The 17458-nt window shown below is 41.7% G+C and overlaps 1 protein-coding gene and 1 non-coding gene across 6 annotated transcripts in view; both read right to left on the reverse strand.

Moving 5' to 3' along the window:
• The window catches only part of USP22 (ubiquitin specific peptidase 22), a 136709-nt gene that overhangs the window by 99975 nt on the left and 19276 nt on the right, over positions 1–17458 (reverse strand). The window lies entirely within an intron of this gene.
• LOC115076369 lies at positions 12013–12099 on the reverse strand. The gene has a single exon (XR_003852737.1). It is a non-coding gene; the product is annotated as a small nucleolar RNA snoR110 (small nucleolar RNA).

Here is a 17458-nt window from a genome sequence, read left to right on the forward strand (position 1 = left end):
CCTCCAGCCTGAATGAGACGGGAAAAGTGGATAAGTGGTGGGAGAAGCACAGTGGAGGAAACCTGGCAGCCATAAGTGGGCAGGTAACTGAGCCAGCTGCTCACGCCATAGTCTTCCTCTATATAGGAGTGCGGGAGAAGGTATCTATTGTGATGGGTTAATGTGCATCTCTGCCCCTCTCTCTGTTTTAAAATTTGGAAGAGAGAATGATAGGGCTTTCAGTGCTTCCCTAGCTCTGGGCCCTAGGAGTCCTCTCTATGCCTACACTGCCTGCTCTGCCATACCTTATTGTTAATGTAGGTGTACCTTGAGCTTGAAAAAGTTGGGAAACACTGCGTATACTCTCCCGGGTTATGCCTTTTTCTATGCTGCCTTATCACCTTGGAAGTCAGATATGACCACCCTGATCTCTCTCTCGATTAGTACATCATTACCTCTAAGCCCCTATCATGTACTGCTCCCCTGGAGTTCTGCATCCCAAATGACTCTCTGCATTTGTTTGCATTGAATCTTAGCTGCCAAGCACCTTACATAAAGGGTTCTTCCATTGGTATAAAAATGAATCAAATGAGATCCTAGTGCGTTAAGCTTTAATCCGACAGGGCTATCCACACTTCAATGATGCAATAATTTAAAAGTTGGGTGTAGTTTGCTTACAAGTACAAGCAATAGTAAAAGAGGCTTGCACTGTTCAGTGGTTCCTTTATTCTCAGCTCAGCAGTTTTCATCTGCTCCTTTGCACTTCCAGTTCAACCGGATGCCGGATGCCAGCCCCATGAGCCTTCACTTGCGACTACCAGGGGGTATTATATCCTCTCTGCTAGTGAAGTCACTGCAGTGACGATCTCAGGCCAGAGGCCACCCACCAGGCCTCCTTCCAGAACTCGATCAAGCAGTGACCATGACTCCTCCCTCCACAGCATCCCCATGTTCAAGCAGGGCTAGTACAGAGAACACTTTTATAATCAGAAAATACTAATTTTCCATTGACGCACAGCTCGTCATGGGATGTACCTAAATCACACCCACACACCATGAAACATACATTGCAGCCTCTTCAGATGTTGTATCTTGCAGAACATACGATCCTGTTTGGGATCCTGCCAGGTTCTTGTGATCTGGATTAACCACTGCTGGAAACAAGATTCTGGGCTTGATAGATCCCCGGGTCTGATCCAGTATGGCAACTTCTTATGTTCTTAAACTACTTTGTAGGCCGCAATTATATTGAAATTGTTCTGACGCACATTCCTCTTTCACCACGGCCTATATTAGTGTACACCTTTTTTGAAAGCATTCAGAATAAACATCCATAGATGCTATTTCGCTCACTCCTTTGGAAAAATGACTTAATCAAGAGCCAAATCTGGTAGTCACGCTTTCTAGCCCAGACACATTGCATAACATCTCTATATGGGCTTTCGGTAGGTAAGGCATGGAAATCATATTTGGGTTAAGGCTGCTACATAAATACAAACTGATAATGCATTCAATGTTCTTCCAGGCACTCATCTCTCAATACCAATAAATAATGACCAAAATGGCCACCCCTTCAACTGAAGAAAAGAAAGACAACTACAACAGAAAGGATTCTGTTTTTTCGGTTCTGATAATGAAAAATTAAAGATCTGTAATTCTACCTCCTGCAGTTAAGGATGAAGCACACAATCCATCAAACAAATGGGAAAATAATTACTCTCAATGAGATAAGTTAAACAAGATGCGAACAGAATAATAATGCTGTATTCTAAGAGTAACTAAATGGCTTCATTTGACGACAAATCTATTCTGCTTATGTATAAAAATATACCATAAGCAAACATTTAAAAACTGCATTTTCTTCAGTCAATCCTATTTGTTTTCCTGAAAGTCCAATGAAATTGGATGGCTAATGTGATATAGGATATGGATCAGACATCTTAAGTTATAGACTGTGTGTGATTTAAGAGTGCCCAAACCTGTATTACCACTGCTAGCTAAGTAAAGGATTACCTCTCCTATAATGTTGTAACATGCTTAACTTCAACATGTGAAACATAGGCCTCACCCTGTTATTCCTGATCACAGATCTACATTTTATTTCACCCAATTTAATCGGGTCATCTTCTTTCCTTGCATCGCCTTGCCATCTCTTTGAATATGTAATGGGTTGGTCATCATATCCTGCACAACTGTATTAAATTGTCAGGCTTGTAGTATTTTAGAAGGTATTTTATAGCTTGTGGCTCACTGCCACATCACAAAAAGCAAAGCCACTGGGGGAAACCCTTACTTCTAGTTCACTGCATTCCTTGTCCAACCAACTACTGAGAAATGAGGCAACACTGTGCTTGAGACGGCTAGGCTGCATCAGGAGGAGGATGCTCAGCTGCTGGTGGTTCACATACACAGGCTACAGGATTGTTTTATAAATCTAAAAGGCTGTGCCTACACCTTATCTGTTTGGAAAATTATTCAAGTGATCACGTTTTTTAGTCACCTCGATGCTAGAGTTTTCTTATACAAGAGATGTCCGTTTTGGGTCCGTACATTGCCCCATGCATTCTACTGTACTTTCTCCCAGCAAATAAAAAGATCAGAAAGAACCCATTGGCTACTGATGAGTATAGATTTAAGGCACTCATTGACATAACATGTCAACAGTGCTGCATCAAGCTTCCTTCATGTAGCCAATTCCATGCTGCAGGCAATTACAGCACGGACTGTTTTGCTTATCACTTTCATGTGGCTAGCTTGCTTTGGCCTTCTCTATATGACCTCTGTAGGAAAGGTACAGTTGAGATGAATACAAAGGTAGATTGGATTTGCCCAATGAGTGAGATTTATCTCATACCAACTGATGTAAAGTGCATGCTTAGCACCTCAGGTTCCAAACGAATCCATAAACTTGTAGTTTTCCCAGTAGTTGGTTGCCTGCATTAATCATGGCTCTACTAAATCAAATTCTCTCTGTTGTGTGGTAAAATCTGATCTTCTGCTTGTGTAGAGTTCCATGATTAATGCAGGCAACCAACTACTGGGAAAACTACAAGTTTATGGATTCGTTTGGAACCTGAGGTGCTAAGCATGCACTTTACATCAGTTGGTATGAGAAATCTCACTCATTGGGCAAATCCAATCTACCTTTGTATTCATCTCAACTGTACCTTGCCTATATTGTGCAAGGATTCACACAGAGGCGGAGAGGTGTTAGGATATGGACTTGCAGAAGGCAGTGTCAGAGACTAATTTTGCACAAAGGTTCACAAAGAATCTTCTGCTCTCCAGAAGTTTCTGCATCCTTATTACACAGAAACATAGACATGACGGCAGAAAAGGACCAAATGGTCCATCCAGTCTGCCAGCAAGCTTTTGGTAGCACCAGCCATGCCATACAGGTCTCCCCCATAAAGATATCATCAGGGGGTGGCAACCGCCGCACTATACAAGTTACCCCTATACTTAGTTTCCTAAACTGTTAAAATCAGGGACCTTGTTGATTGCCGAGTCCAATTCTCTGTTATCTCTTGCCGTTGAAGCAGAGAGCAATGTTGGAGTTGCATCAACAGTATGAAGGCTTGTTAGTTAAGGGTAGTAACCACCAGACGAGCAAGTTACTCCCATGCGCTCTTTTCATCCCCTAGCCTTTAAGGATCCAGTGTGTTTATCCCATGCCCCTTTGAAATCCTTCATTGTTGTTTTCACCACCTCCTTCAGAAGTGCATTCCAGCCATCCACCACCCTCTCAGTGAAGAAATATTTCCTGATGTTGGTTCTGAGGTGTCCTCCCTGGAGTTTCATTTCATGACACCTAGTTCCATTGACGTTGCTGGTCATTTTTAGTAATTATTCTAATATCCCGCGGGAATCTGGACAGTAGTCCAGCACTAAAAAAAAACCCCAAAAAACCTTGTCAACATCAGAAGGCTCAAAAAAAGGAAAGAAAAAAAAAAAAAAAAAAAAAGAAGATTGCCCAGATGTACATTCTGCATCCAATTTTAACTGCTTTCTGAAAAAATCATCTATTTTCAGCTAAAAACCATTTTCCCTCCAACCATCCTGGCTGGAGAGGGCACATATAATGCCTTAGCATGACATATGGGTGCAGGGAGCAATTCCCATAAGAGGGAAAAACAAGTTTGGGCAAACCTCAAATATAAAACTACTGACCTGTATATTCTACATCTGGTATTCCAACTGAAAATGGCATTTGTAAACAGTTTCCATGAATCTAAATCCAATGATGGATATTCATGCAGGCTACATGAGGATGAAGCAAGCTTTGCTATTCAAATTAGCCAGTTTTTATTTCTTTGATATAGGTCAATCTCCATGCCTTATGCCATAGTTTACACATTAATCCAGTTCTTATCTTGTGATGTTAACTCTGTTACATTAAGAAGCACAGAGTAAGTAAAGAAATTTAATACGATGGCAAATAAGAGTCTGAAGGGCCTATATGCTCTAATCAAATTACTTCCTGTTGCAATTCCAGAAAACCTAGTTCATATCTGGCTCTTCTTCATATCTTGTGCAACTAGAGCTCTGAGATTTTGTGCATTGTTATAGTTCCTGCCAAGATGCTTCGCCAATCTAACAGCCTCTTCTAACTTATTTTATATTTTATTTATTTATTTAAGGTTTTTATATACCGGCAAATCATGAGCACATATCTTGCTGGTTTACATGAAACGGGAGTGCATTAAATACATCAACTAGAACTGTGGTGATCGAAGGAGCAGTTACAAATAACAACTTCACCATGAACTTTCACATAAAATGCTACCAGTTTAAAAAGCTAATTGAATAACTGAACATATTCTTATCTATAAAATGTATTGGGGTTTGTAATACTACTAAAACACAAGGACTCTCCATGAAACAAACAGACTGAGTCCTCTGGGGACAGGGAAATTCCCACAGAAAGGCGGAATAGAAATCAAATTAAATAATTATAGAAGGTGCTTTTTATTCTGTGCACAATTAAACAGCAATACATAGTCGTCTTGAAATCCTGGCTTACAGGTGTACAAGTGCTATTACACCGTGCTATACATTGTTCCGAGCCACAAATCTTAGGGATTTCTCTGAAAAGTGAATAGCACTAGTATTGTATCCCTAAGGCTATTTCATCGCAATTTATCCTGTTTTGTGATGTAATACATTGTATAATACGCATGAATCTGAAATATAAATCTAATGCCTTGTTTTATAGGAGGCTAGTTAGAATAAAGTTACTAAAATATTGGCATGTAGTTAACCCTGATCTTCTTTATCTACTAGCCATAGTAACATGGGATCTATTTAATGTTTGAGTCCTTGTGACTTGGATTGGCCACTGTTGGAGACCAGACACAGGGCTTGATAGATCCTTGGTCTGACTGACCCAGAAAATGGATAGCAACATTCCAATGGTTTTTGTTCACTTTCAAAATTCTTTGATTGGATTATACCATGTAGGATTGGTGGAAAAGGCACAAAAAACAGTATTTTAGGAGAAAAGCCAGCAAAGGAAAAAGCTATTAGTTTGTGTATCCCATACATTTCATCTAAAATGGCAGGAAAATTTTCAGAAGAAACTGACCACACCCATGAAATACAGCGAATCTAACAGTAGCTCGCAGACGAGGAGTTGGAAATCAGATCTCACAAGCAGCATATTTATATATCCTCAAAATGAATGATTACCTTCACCATGGGCAGAAAGCTAAACGCAGCTGTCCCAAGTCTGAATGAACTGGCTCAAATTCTATAATTACTCCCTTGTCTGACAGATTTTCAAAGGCACCATGGAAGTCTGTTAGACGCTCGTTACTTGCAAGACTTAGTAACATGCAAGCCACTATAACACTGTAAGGACTAGAAGAGAAATCATGTATACAAGAAAACTGTACACAAAAAAAGGAGACTCTCAAAAGAGAAAACGTTTATAGAAAACGTATTTTACTGAAGCTAAAATATGCAAGCTCATCACTTATTCATACCCTCTATAGAACCTCACGTATACACAGCTACACACAGTTTTTATCCATATCCTGCAATGCACCACTGCAGTAGCCAATACCATGAGTAGAAAATGATTGCCAAGGCTGCAGTAGTGTTCTCCAAGATCTAGTATAAAATCTATTACTTTATACCTCCCCATTCCCCTGTGTCAGCAAATCGTGAAAATGTTTTTTAATGTCTTATTAGGTAATGTATTGATTTAATCTTTGACACACGACTTGGGAGAGTAATGAGGCAGGCAAACTAACCATGTACACATTCTACAGCGAGCCACGAGTCAGAGAACGTAACCCCTACCGTCCATACACAAGTGGAGCACGAGGCTGAAAACCCGCAAGACAAAATGGATTTTCAATCAAAACTTAAAAGTTGCAATTGCTTTTGGGATATATTCTTTACCCCCCAAAAAAGAGAGAGTGGGGATTTAGATAAAGTGTGGCTGAAGGAAAGAAAGAGAATGTCTACAAGGTTAAAAAAAATAAAATAAAGTTTGCATTTGTAATTGTCATTCTCAGATGAGAATAAGCAATTAATTTATATTCCGTCTTTCTGTAAAACAGCCAAGGCAAAGAACAAAAATTGTGCATAACAAAACAGTGGAGTAGCTGCCCAGTGGTTAGTGAGAACCAGAGAAGCTGGAGTTTGAATACCACTTCCAGCACAGATGCTGCTTATGACTTCGGGAAAGTTTTCACCCCCTTCCATGTCAGCTACAAACTTAGGGCCTCATTCTGTATCGATGGGGAAAATGCTTACATTGCAAGCCCTCTATGGTAAGAGCTTATCAACTACACCTGTCTTAACAACGTGCTATGAACTCAGATTTTTCTGTTCTAAACCTATACCATCTAGCATAAAAATAAACAAACCCAAAAAATGCAAACTTACACCCATATCCATAAAATAAATCACAGGGCAATCAACCAACAAAACATCCTAAATCAAAAACTCAAAATTCAATCAAATGCTTGTTAAAATAAAAACAAGCAAACAAGATGTATCTGAAATCTAAAAGTTAAAGTTTTTGTTTTAGACAAACTTCATTTGTTAGCACAGATTACCTGTGCTGTATTATCTCGGAAAGTTTGCACATTTTTGGGTGGCTTCAGTTGAACATGTAAAAGAGCTAGAATATTTTATTGAGAACCATAAGAAAACTCCCAACAAATTGAGGCAGGTGAGAGAATCTTCAAAAGGATATAATCAGGATGGAGTCTGTCCAGAAGGTGGCTACTAAAATGGTCAGTGGTCTTCATCTTAAAGCATATAGAGACAGAGTTAAAGATGTAAATATATACACTCTAGAGGAAAGGAGGGATAGACATTTAAATACCTCCAAGGAATAAATGCACAAAAGGCAAGTCTCTCAACAGAAAAGACACTCACGGATGAAGGTGAAAGCGAGTAGCCTCAGGAGTAATCTAAGGAAATATTTCTTTACAGAAAGGGTGGTGGATTCATGGAACAGCCTCTGTGGAGGTGGTGGAGACTAGGACTGTATCAGAATTCAGAAAAAGATGGAACAATCCCAGAGGACCTTTGAAGGATACCGAGGGACTAGAAAGCTGAGCAGGAGATGAATCTGGGCGGCTAGATGGGCTCTATGGTCCTTATCTGCCACCATGTGTCCCATATGTGAGAGGTATTTTACTATGTAATTAGATTAGTTTTGCATATTTAAAGAAATGTATCCCCTGAAGAGCCAGGATCATCACTTGGCTATAAGAGTGCTGAGAAATCTATCTTTCATTAAAAATGGGCAGTGTTAAGATCCTAAACAGAGTTAGGCAAGCTTTGATGATCAGCTTCAATCCTTAAATACTTAAAATGTGTGCTTCCCCAAGCCCCTACACCCTCCTTCCTCTTCCCAAACAATAACATCCCCCCTACAAACCTGTTTCTCCACTGATATTTAGATCAGAGGATACTCCTTTAAGAGTCTGAAGTCAGAACGTGCAGCTCCTTCTGATCCAAAAATGAGGTGAGTGAATACAGGATGTGCTTTCATGTTAAACAGTTTTTTCTTTAAGATCGAATTACGATAAGCAGAAAGACAGCAGCCGGGATTAAAGCCTCAACAACTGGCGCTACTACTCACAAATTTCAAAAGTGTGAATTTGTCCTTTTTGCATTTCCTTTTTTTGGAGGTCATAACCGTAGCAGACAAAGATAACTCTGAAAGCCAAATGAAATGAGTCTCAGTAGGGCAGAACTTAGGCTTTACTCTGCAAATAGGATTAAGAACATAAGAAATGCCCGGCTGGGCCAGACCCAGGTCCATCGAGCCCAGCGTTTTGTCTCCAACGGTGGCCAGACCTGGTCACAAGTACTCGGCAGATCCCCAATAAATTGATTTAATTCTTGTATCTCACTCCCAGGATAAAGCGCAGACCTTCCCAAGTCTGCCTGACTAATAACTTGTGTATGGACTTTTCTTCATGAACTCGTCCAATCCTCTTTTGAACCCCACTATGTTAGCTGCAACAGATTTCATAGCTGTCGTGCCTATGGTCAATGTGGCTATGACCATAGGCACCACTATTAAAATGCACCACAGCGCTGCCATGTGCCAACGAGAGCAGTAAGGCCGGCAGGTCCTTAGCAACAGAAAATGGCGGGGTTGGTCAGCACGGCCTTAGTAAGTAGAAAAGCACGTTGCTGATTCTGGTGGAGCCCCACTGCTTTTCCCACTTACTAAGGCCACGCTGACCACCCCGTTGATTTTGACGAGGCTGTGCTGCTTTGGAGGAGGAGGAGGAGTGCACCTTGTCCTGCCAAGAGTCGTACAATGTTACAGCTAGGTCAGCCACGTGGCCAGAAGTCGTTCCCTTGGCCGCAGGGGCTGAAGAAGGAGACTGCTGCTTCCTGCTACTTCAAGGAGAAAGTGAGAGGAAACTTGAGCACGTGTGTGTGTGGGAGAATGTGAGAGCGTGTGTGTGGGAGAATGCGAGAGCGTGTGTGTGTGTGTGTGTGCAGAACTACCCCATGACAATTTCAAGGCTTCTGGAAATCAAAAGTTCCAAGGTATGGATAACGGGGAATTTTAAAAAAATCCTTATTTTAATTGTTGGGTGTTATTTGATGTGTCTATTTTGAAATATTTTATTGATGTTTGGAAGATGTTTATATGCGTTTTTAATTATTGAATGTTATTCTATTCATTAATTGTTTTGAATTATTCTTTTATTGATATGGGTTTACTAATTTTGTTTTATGAGGAATGGTAATGTTTCTGGTTTTTCCATTGCTTCAGTCCATACTGAATTTGGCCTGTTGTGGTTTCCAGTTTTTGTCTGTATGGTCTCTTTATTCTGTATTAGAGGGTCTGACTGTGTTTTGCATGTGTGACTGAAGTGAGTTATTCCATTAGTGTGTCGTTTCTATGTAGGGATCTACAGTAGCTTGGCTTGTTCTGTTTTCCTAATAGGGGCGCTGTATTACTGTTTTAGGCTTAGTGCAATATTTGTATTATTAACTTTTATTGGTAGGACTGTTGCCGTTTGCATGCTGGCAGTTAGAAATTAAGTTTTCTCGTGGCTCTCTGAGGGTCATGCCCATGCCCAAGATGCATTACAGGCCCGATACCATATAGGTTCCAAGTATCTCTTGCTCAGGGTTTTCTGGTTGGCACCATAGCAGTGCATGTAAATATAATATACATATTGCAAGCAATATTTTTACCTCATAACTGTTTTAAATCTTTTTTCCTGTAAAATCTATTAGAAATGCATAATTTGTATGTGAGAGAATAGAGAGTGATGGGATGGGGGAGTGCAAGGCTGTAAAGTTTTCCTAGGGCACCTAATACCCTTACACTGGCAGTGGGCATTGCTGTACAAACATTGAACAGAGTCTCCCAAGGATAAGCAATGGATTTCCCCAAATCTATCTTAATAATGACTTATGGATTTTTTCCTCCAGGAACAATCAAAAGCTTTTTTAAATCACACTATACTAACAGCTTTCACTTCATCCTCTGGCAACAAATTCCTGAGCTTAATTGTGTGTTGAATAAAAAAATATGTTCTATTTGCTTTAAATGCACTACTTAGTAACTTTATTGCATATTTACTATTCAAAGCTGGAATAGAGGCCATACCAAAGATCAAATGTGACAAATATGAGCCATCCTGAGCTGTTACTATTTCAAGCTGCAGAATGCATTAGTTGCCTCATTGCACCTTATAGAACTGCACATGGGTGTCCTACAGAAAAGACAAGGAAACCAAAATGAAAATGTGACAGCAGCATGATTGAAGGATGAGAAGTAAAAAAAAAATATATACATATCTGCCCATGCGTCTCTCATCACTCCATCTCGTTTGTATACTCTCTGAAAAGCTTTTCTGCCCTGGCTCCACAGGAATCAATATGGGAAACACCAGCACCAGCACTCGCACACAGAACACAAACAAGATCCACAAAAAATACTTAATACAGTCAAAAACAAATGACCAATGTTTTAGCAAAACCTGATTGCATGCAAGGCCAACACGTATCCAAAATGGCAGGCTTTGCTTCCTGCTAACTCAATCTTTTTACTTGGGCAAGCTTGAAAGACACACCAAATCCAATTTTATGACGGCAGATATTTGGGAAACCATGATCTTTTCCTCTTGAAAGTCAACACAGGCAGGTGTGAATCACTCCCTACATATGTGATCTACAATTAATCAGCATATTTCTGTGGATGTTCTGTACTAAATAACTCAGATCTTTTGGCATCCCTAATGTTTTCTCCAAAGATTATATAAGCAGGTGCTAAGTAAACTGGATTAACCGGCAGGTAAAGTTTGACTTGTGTCATCTAATTGTAGTGCAGCTCCTAAGGTGTTACCACTGCAGTTTTTCAGCCTGCAGAGACCTTGACAACACCAAGTCCTAGACAGGTATAACGCAAGCTGGGAAACAAGTCAATAGAGTTTTTCACCCCACAATGGAAAGTAAAAAAACAAACATGCTCCGAGATCTGGGTATCTACCACCAGACACACTCGGAAGGATTTCGTCTCCATATTCAGCAACAGATAAAATACTTTACATTCTCCTGTCCAGAGAACAAAATGCAAATGAGTTTAGTCTTCTATAATCCTTTGGTGGTTTTTTTTCAAATTATACTATTAAAAGAAATGGTAAGTTAGTAGTTTGAATTCATTCAACTGGCTTTAAGCCAAACAAATTATGGACTGCAAAAATATTTTTGCAATTATACTGACAACTTATTTTGACCAATTCTGTAAACTGCTGTTAAGCACAATTACCCACTGTGAATCCATGAAGGAAAATTCATCTCCTCTCTTCACATAGATTCCAGGGAGAAGCAGAAAGGTTGGCAACCCTTTCCCTAAAAAATGTTAGCAAGATCACTCTCAAGTCATTTTGGGGGCATCAAGGAGCCAGGAAGGTGGTCACCAGTGCACCGTCCCTCTGAAGATGCGGCCCAGTGGGACTTTGCAGTTGCTTTCCCACAGGTGCAAAGTTTGTGCAGGAAAACTATGCACGGAGAGTTCAACATGTGCTCCCTTCTCCTCCCACTCCTGGCCACGCTGGGGATGGGGAGATTTTCAAAATGGGCAGTGCAGCCACGTTAACGGGAGATGCTCTACCCTACTCGACAGGTGTAAATCAAGTTGAAATATCTCCTGGGGCTGCATTAGACCTATACATTCTACAAGAAGAAAGTCAATCCAGCACATTTTCTCCATGATTTCGGTCATGTGCTAGGACAATATCAGTTCTGTCCCCAGCAACAAATGTGAGCTCCCGGACAGACTCGCAAGGATTCCTCCTTGGATTTAACAGCGGGGTCAGCCAGGTGCCTGACATTTGGAAGTAAAATCGGAAAGTTATTTAAGAATTTGAAACCTTTTAGCGCTAGACACACAGAGGCATATTTTTAAATTCCTTTAAAAAAAAAATCAAAACCCTGTAATTAGCAAGCTGTGAACCAGGGAAGACAGGGTTGACCTCCCACTGCCATTCCTTGTGAGCTTGGGCAAATCACTTTACTCTCCATTGTCTCCAGTAGAGATTTAGGGCCTGATTTACTAAGCTTTTTTCCTCAAAGACAGAATGGGGAAAAAAGCCTTAGTAAAAACAGGCCCCTACATTCTGGGGACAGAGAACACCTGCAATGCCTGATAAAAATACAGGAAGGTGTAACTGAGCTTTTCAGCAGTCTCCCCTTAAAATTTTAAGGACATTACAAGAAGCTGAAAGATTAGATTTTCCTATTGGATCTATGAAAGTCACACTCATGCAACTAAACAATGCAACTCGACGTAGGAAATCAAGGAGCAAACCAAGAAATACAGGTATTTTCCCACTGATGTGTGTGCTGGAATATAAGGTGCTAGACCACAGCAGATCACCAGGATTCATTCAGCCAACATCTCACTGTAGATTTAAAACGATTTCCTTCCAAGTGTATGCAGAATTACTGCATGAGAGCCATACTTGAAGTAGTTCCAACCAGACCGGCCTGCTATTTTAAGTATTTGCACAAGGTTAATTGGGAAGATTTAAGAGAATCAGATTATTTCAATTGTTTAGCTACTTGGAAACAAATATGAAATATGATCAAGGAGGATGCTAACTGTCAATGGTTGCCTTAAACAATGGTACATGTCTTTCCCATTTAAAAATCCCACCTGCTTGAGGCAAAAATCAATGTTCAAACAGGGAGGGTTTAGCTGACCACAGTCTAAATTCTGGAATGATGCAGTCTCTATTCAGGTGTTCCAAGTACTGCAATATTCTTCAACAATTATTCTATTTTGCTAACTTACACCTTTAAAAAAAGGTTTTGCATGCATTTGATAAATCTATCAGTTGCTTGTGAACTCAAGCAGGAGGATCTGTTGAACCATAAAAATATATTTGATTTTGTCCTGGATTACAAGGAGATGCTTTGGTTTTTAACGCAGCAGCTCCTCAGAGGAGGAGCAGCTGTTTAGCAGATTCATGTACACTTCTACATGGAGAGGCACTAATGCAGCCGGACTAATAGGCCTGGAAGAGTCAACCTACACTAAAAATCTATTGCTTTACTGTTCCTGTCTGCACAGTGCAGCAGCTAAGAATTAACAGATTAAAGAGAGACAGAGAAATCGTGTAGATGGCTGTCTCTCTGACTGATAAGGACTATCTGTGTCGGATGTTCCATTCAATATTCCAACAAGTAAACAATTTGGTGGGGAAAGAGGCAGGCTTGCAATATTTTCACCATTTCTGAAGACAGAAAATATATATTTCTAGCTCGCAGCACCTAGCTCAATGCACTGTACTACTCCTGGAACCCCGGAAGCGACCCCTCATACCAAAAGGGTGCTGTCATTGTTTCTTATCTGGCAACTGAGGCACCCCACTTACAGGCCAGTTTCCCCAACTCACTCCCAAACAAGAGCGATCCTTTAAAGGGCATCTTGCTAAGATTGGCTTTGGAAGCTGTGTTAGCTGACCAAGTTCGCAACCAGAGTTGACGCCTGGCCACTATCACCAAAGCCACTCCTCTGGCTGAGGTCCGGACCAAATCACAGCCTGCGGCAGCTAAAAAAAACAGCAACCGGCTCCACAACCGCTCTGGAATTCCCGCCAGACTCATCAACCTCCTGAGAGAGAAGCAGACAAGATCTCGCTACTAAGGCACAACAGGAGGCAATCTGTAAATTCATCGCCACTGCCTCAAAGGCTTGCTTAAGAAAGGACTGAGGCTATTCTATCATGTACATCCTTTAAGGCCACTCCTCCCTCCACAGGGATAGTCTGCTTAGACACGGCACATACCAGGGCAAATGCTCTCTCACAGCTGGATCCAAGGGGATAGGCCTTCCAATGTCCAACCCTCTTTAAATTTTGCCTCTGGGGCATCCCATTCCAGATCAATCATATCCTGGATTGCATCCATCACCGGGAAAAACAAGAGGCTTTACATATGGAAATCAAAATGGGATTCTTCCTCGGCTCTGACATAGCATCCAAACCAGGAACATCCAGCTGTTTCAAGGTCTGGGAAACCAGGGCCGGCAGTTCATCTCTATGAAAGAACCGCAACATGGTTCCATAGGGTTCCAGCCCTGGAGGAATTCCAGGGAATCAGGATCAACCTCATCATCAGTGCCATCTGGATTCTTGTTGGGAACACCCGCAGGGAGCAGAGGCGAGCCCCAGCGCTTAAGCATAGGACTGGAAGAGGGAGGAGCCACTGGCTGAGGGTCTGACTAGACAGAAATAGGGGAAGCCGAGGACTGCGCCTGAAGAAAAGCTTGTAAGCCTTAAAAAAATTCCCACTCAAGAAAAAGCAGCAGGGTCCAGACCAAGCCAAGAAGGAACTAGAGCTGGTCCCACAGAACCGCCTTTGCCAGCGAAGGAGCCAGTCAAGGGAGAACCAAGATCTGGCATCCCCCCAGTCAAGGCCGTGATCAACCCATCATCAGAATGGAAAGAGCCAGCAAAATCTGAGGAAGACAACTGAGCGTCTGAGCAGCGCTGACACTGGTTAGAAGCCAGGTCAGGCTGAGAAGCCCTAATACGACAGGCAACACAAATAGGAAGACGCTTAGGCTTCTTGTTTACAAGCACCATCACTGCGGTAAACGTGCGCCGGAACGGCTTGTGCTCAAAATGAAATGCACCTAAAATATAAAGCACCTAGAAGAAAGCGTGGCAAGGCGAACGCACGCATGTGCCAAGTTAAGCACGTAAAAAGGTTTGTGCACATAAAAGGCATGCCCAAAAAACAGAGCACACAACGCATGCGCAGAGCTGACATACTGCCCCCAAAAGCTCGTGAAAATGCCGCCATGGCCTACCACGTGGCGTGCAAGAAAACAGCCTAAGTGCGGGTCCTGCCCACCGGAGGCCGCACAACCCACCAGGCTGCCCAGTTCCTCAACCCCAACCGGAGCGGGAACCAACGTTGACACGGCATGCTGAGAACAGAGACCAGAGGAAGTCCTGAAACCCCTCTCTCATTCAGGTAAAACTCTCCTTTTTTAAAATCTTACCTGAGCTCAGTGCTAACCAGCTGAGTACAGAGACTGTCTCTGGCTGTGGGGGGAGAGGGCATCTGCCGTCACTGCCGTGCTTGACCTCCTGCACCCACTGCCTTTCAGTTGAACTAGCTGTTAAGTCCACGCCATGAAACCCAGCTACCGGACCAGGGCACACATCTGTGGGACCACAGATATCACCTCAGGAATTCTCAACTGGGGGAGGTCCCTTTAGGTATCCGCACATGAGAGCAGAGCGGGGCTTTCTTTTTCTGAATTTAGAATTTCAAATTTCTCCTTTCAAAAAGCTCAAAGCAATCCCCATAGGGAGATGCACGTCCACCATCTGCTGGAGATGGAGAATACTGGCAGGCTGGGATCTCTGCAGGGTTATGTATACTGTGATGTTAGCTTGCTCCATCTCCATCTGTTGGCAGGGAAGCATAAACCCACTGGTCCTGAGTCCATCTGTCTACATGCTAGGAAATAAGCAGTTTGGTATAACTGGAGTACTATGTTCAGGAAAGGACAAGAATGACATGGAGACTGCTTTCACTATACTCTGTCAATCACTCTTATTTTCATGTGTATTAGAGAAATACCACCAGGAGCTCACTTCAAGTCTCCACACCTCAGTTCTCCCTCCCCCCCCCCCCCCCCCCCCCCAACACAAGTTCAGTTGGAAGACTGTCTTGGTTGGTGCTCACCACTCCATCTTTACAATTAAAATGTATGAATCGCTTATACCCAAGTCCTAAGTGACGTACATATCATACATAGTCAAAGAACCACAGAATACAAAGCAGGCTGCCCAAGTACCTTTACACAGCTGGCATAATCTCGACTCCCCAGACATGCCGAAGATCCTATTATGTCGGCAAAAGAAGTTGAACCTGAACCTGAACAAACCTCAAATCTCCCCGCTTGGCTCCATCTGTCATCAACTTCTTACTGGCTCCTTTCACTCACTGCCCGTCCCCGACAGACACATACACTTCACACACTTTTCCCAGATTCCCCTCAAACCCTCACATCTTCTTCTCTGTTTCTCTCCCTTCCAACTCAGTCTCCTTTATTTTTAGCTCTTCCAGTCACCATCTGCTCATCCCCACTTTTCTGATGTCCCCGCAATGGGCCCATGCCTCTTTCTCCTGTTCGAACCAAAAGCATGCACTGCAGGCCTGGGAGGGGTTTGAGGTATTTGCAGGAACAATGAGTCCTGCGTTTAATATTCCATGACTTTCCTGCAGCAGCATGGAAGGGCTCCACTAGCATTACCTTCTCCTCTTCTGACCAGCTTCCTTGACCTAGGATATCTTTTGAGGCTAACTCATGGAGTGCACCTAATCTAGTCCATCGCTTTTGAAAAATCTTCAATAAGATTCTGCACTTCCCCACAGGTTATTTTCAAATGCTGGCTCCTATTTTTAAAGTGATACTTTGATAGTAGAAACTTTACTAATGTCAATGCAGGAATTCTAGGCACTCCGTAACATCAAGCTTAGTCTCCACTACACCACACCACACTAAACAAATATTCAGAATCAAATGTTAAATCACAAACTCCTAGAGGAAATGACTGGAATGTTAGTGATACTACTTAAAAAAAAAAGAAGCTAATTTTATATTGTTGGCATGTAATTATTGCACAACCAATGCACACCCTGAGATAGTTTCTTGCCTCACTGAACCATGTGCCTAGGCTCTTGCAAGATAAGGAACGTAAAACCTGGCTGTTCACCAACGCCTACCAAAACACCCAATGACTCATACACACCCTTCCCAAAATATAACACAAATCTGGACTGAAAACCTCCTCACCCCTGCCCTATTAACCTTCATTCAGAGCCCCACCATATTCCCCTTGCTACGTTAAGCACCCCCTCCCCCAAACATTTCTCTCAATATCATCTCAGTTATCCAACAACTCCTATTTAAGTTTCTTTATTTAAGCCTCGTTAGTAATTGTATAGTTTTTTTTTGTTGTTTTTTTTAAATCACTGTTTTCCCACAAGTTCTATGTAAAGCCTCTGTTTTGCAGATTTTTGAAGTTATAATGTAAACCGAACTGATGTTATTCTACAAAGTCCGGTATATAAAAACCACAAATAAATAAATAAGAATATCCCCCTCAATCCTAATAATGCTTTAAATGAACGCTGTATGTACATCAATGCATCTACTAACCTTCTAACATTTTATCCATCGAAAACGTGTTAACCAATATTAATACGATGTTAATCCCCATCCTAACCTCTTACCCATCGAAAATTGTAAACCATTGTGATGGCAAAACCGAATGACTGTATATAAAACTCAATAAATAAATAAAAATATATACTTTTCTCACTATTAGAATTACAAAAAGTAGAGCTCATAATGGCCTAGCCAATGACTATCTGGGACCTCCAAAAGGTCCTTTAACCAAACACTTGAGGCTCAACCTGAAAGCTACCATGCTGGCCATAGCATTAGCATGAAGAA

This window comes from Rhinatrema bivittatum, chromosome 14 (genome assembly GCF_901001135.1).
Source record: "Rhinatrema bivittatum chromosome 14, aRhiBiv1.1, whole genome shotgun sequence".
NCBI classification, from domain to species: domain Eukaryota; kingdom Metazoa; phylum Chordata; class Amphibia; order Gymnophiona; family Rhinatrematidae; genus Rhinatrema; species Rhinatrema bivittatum.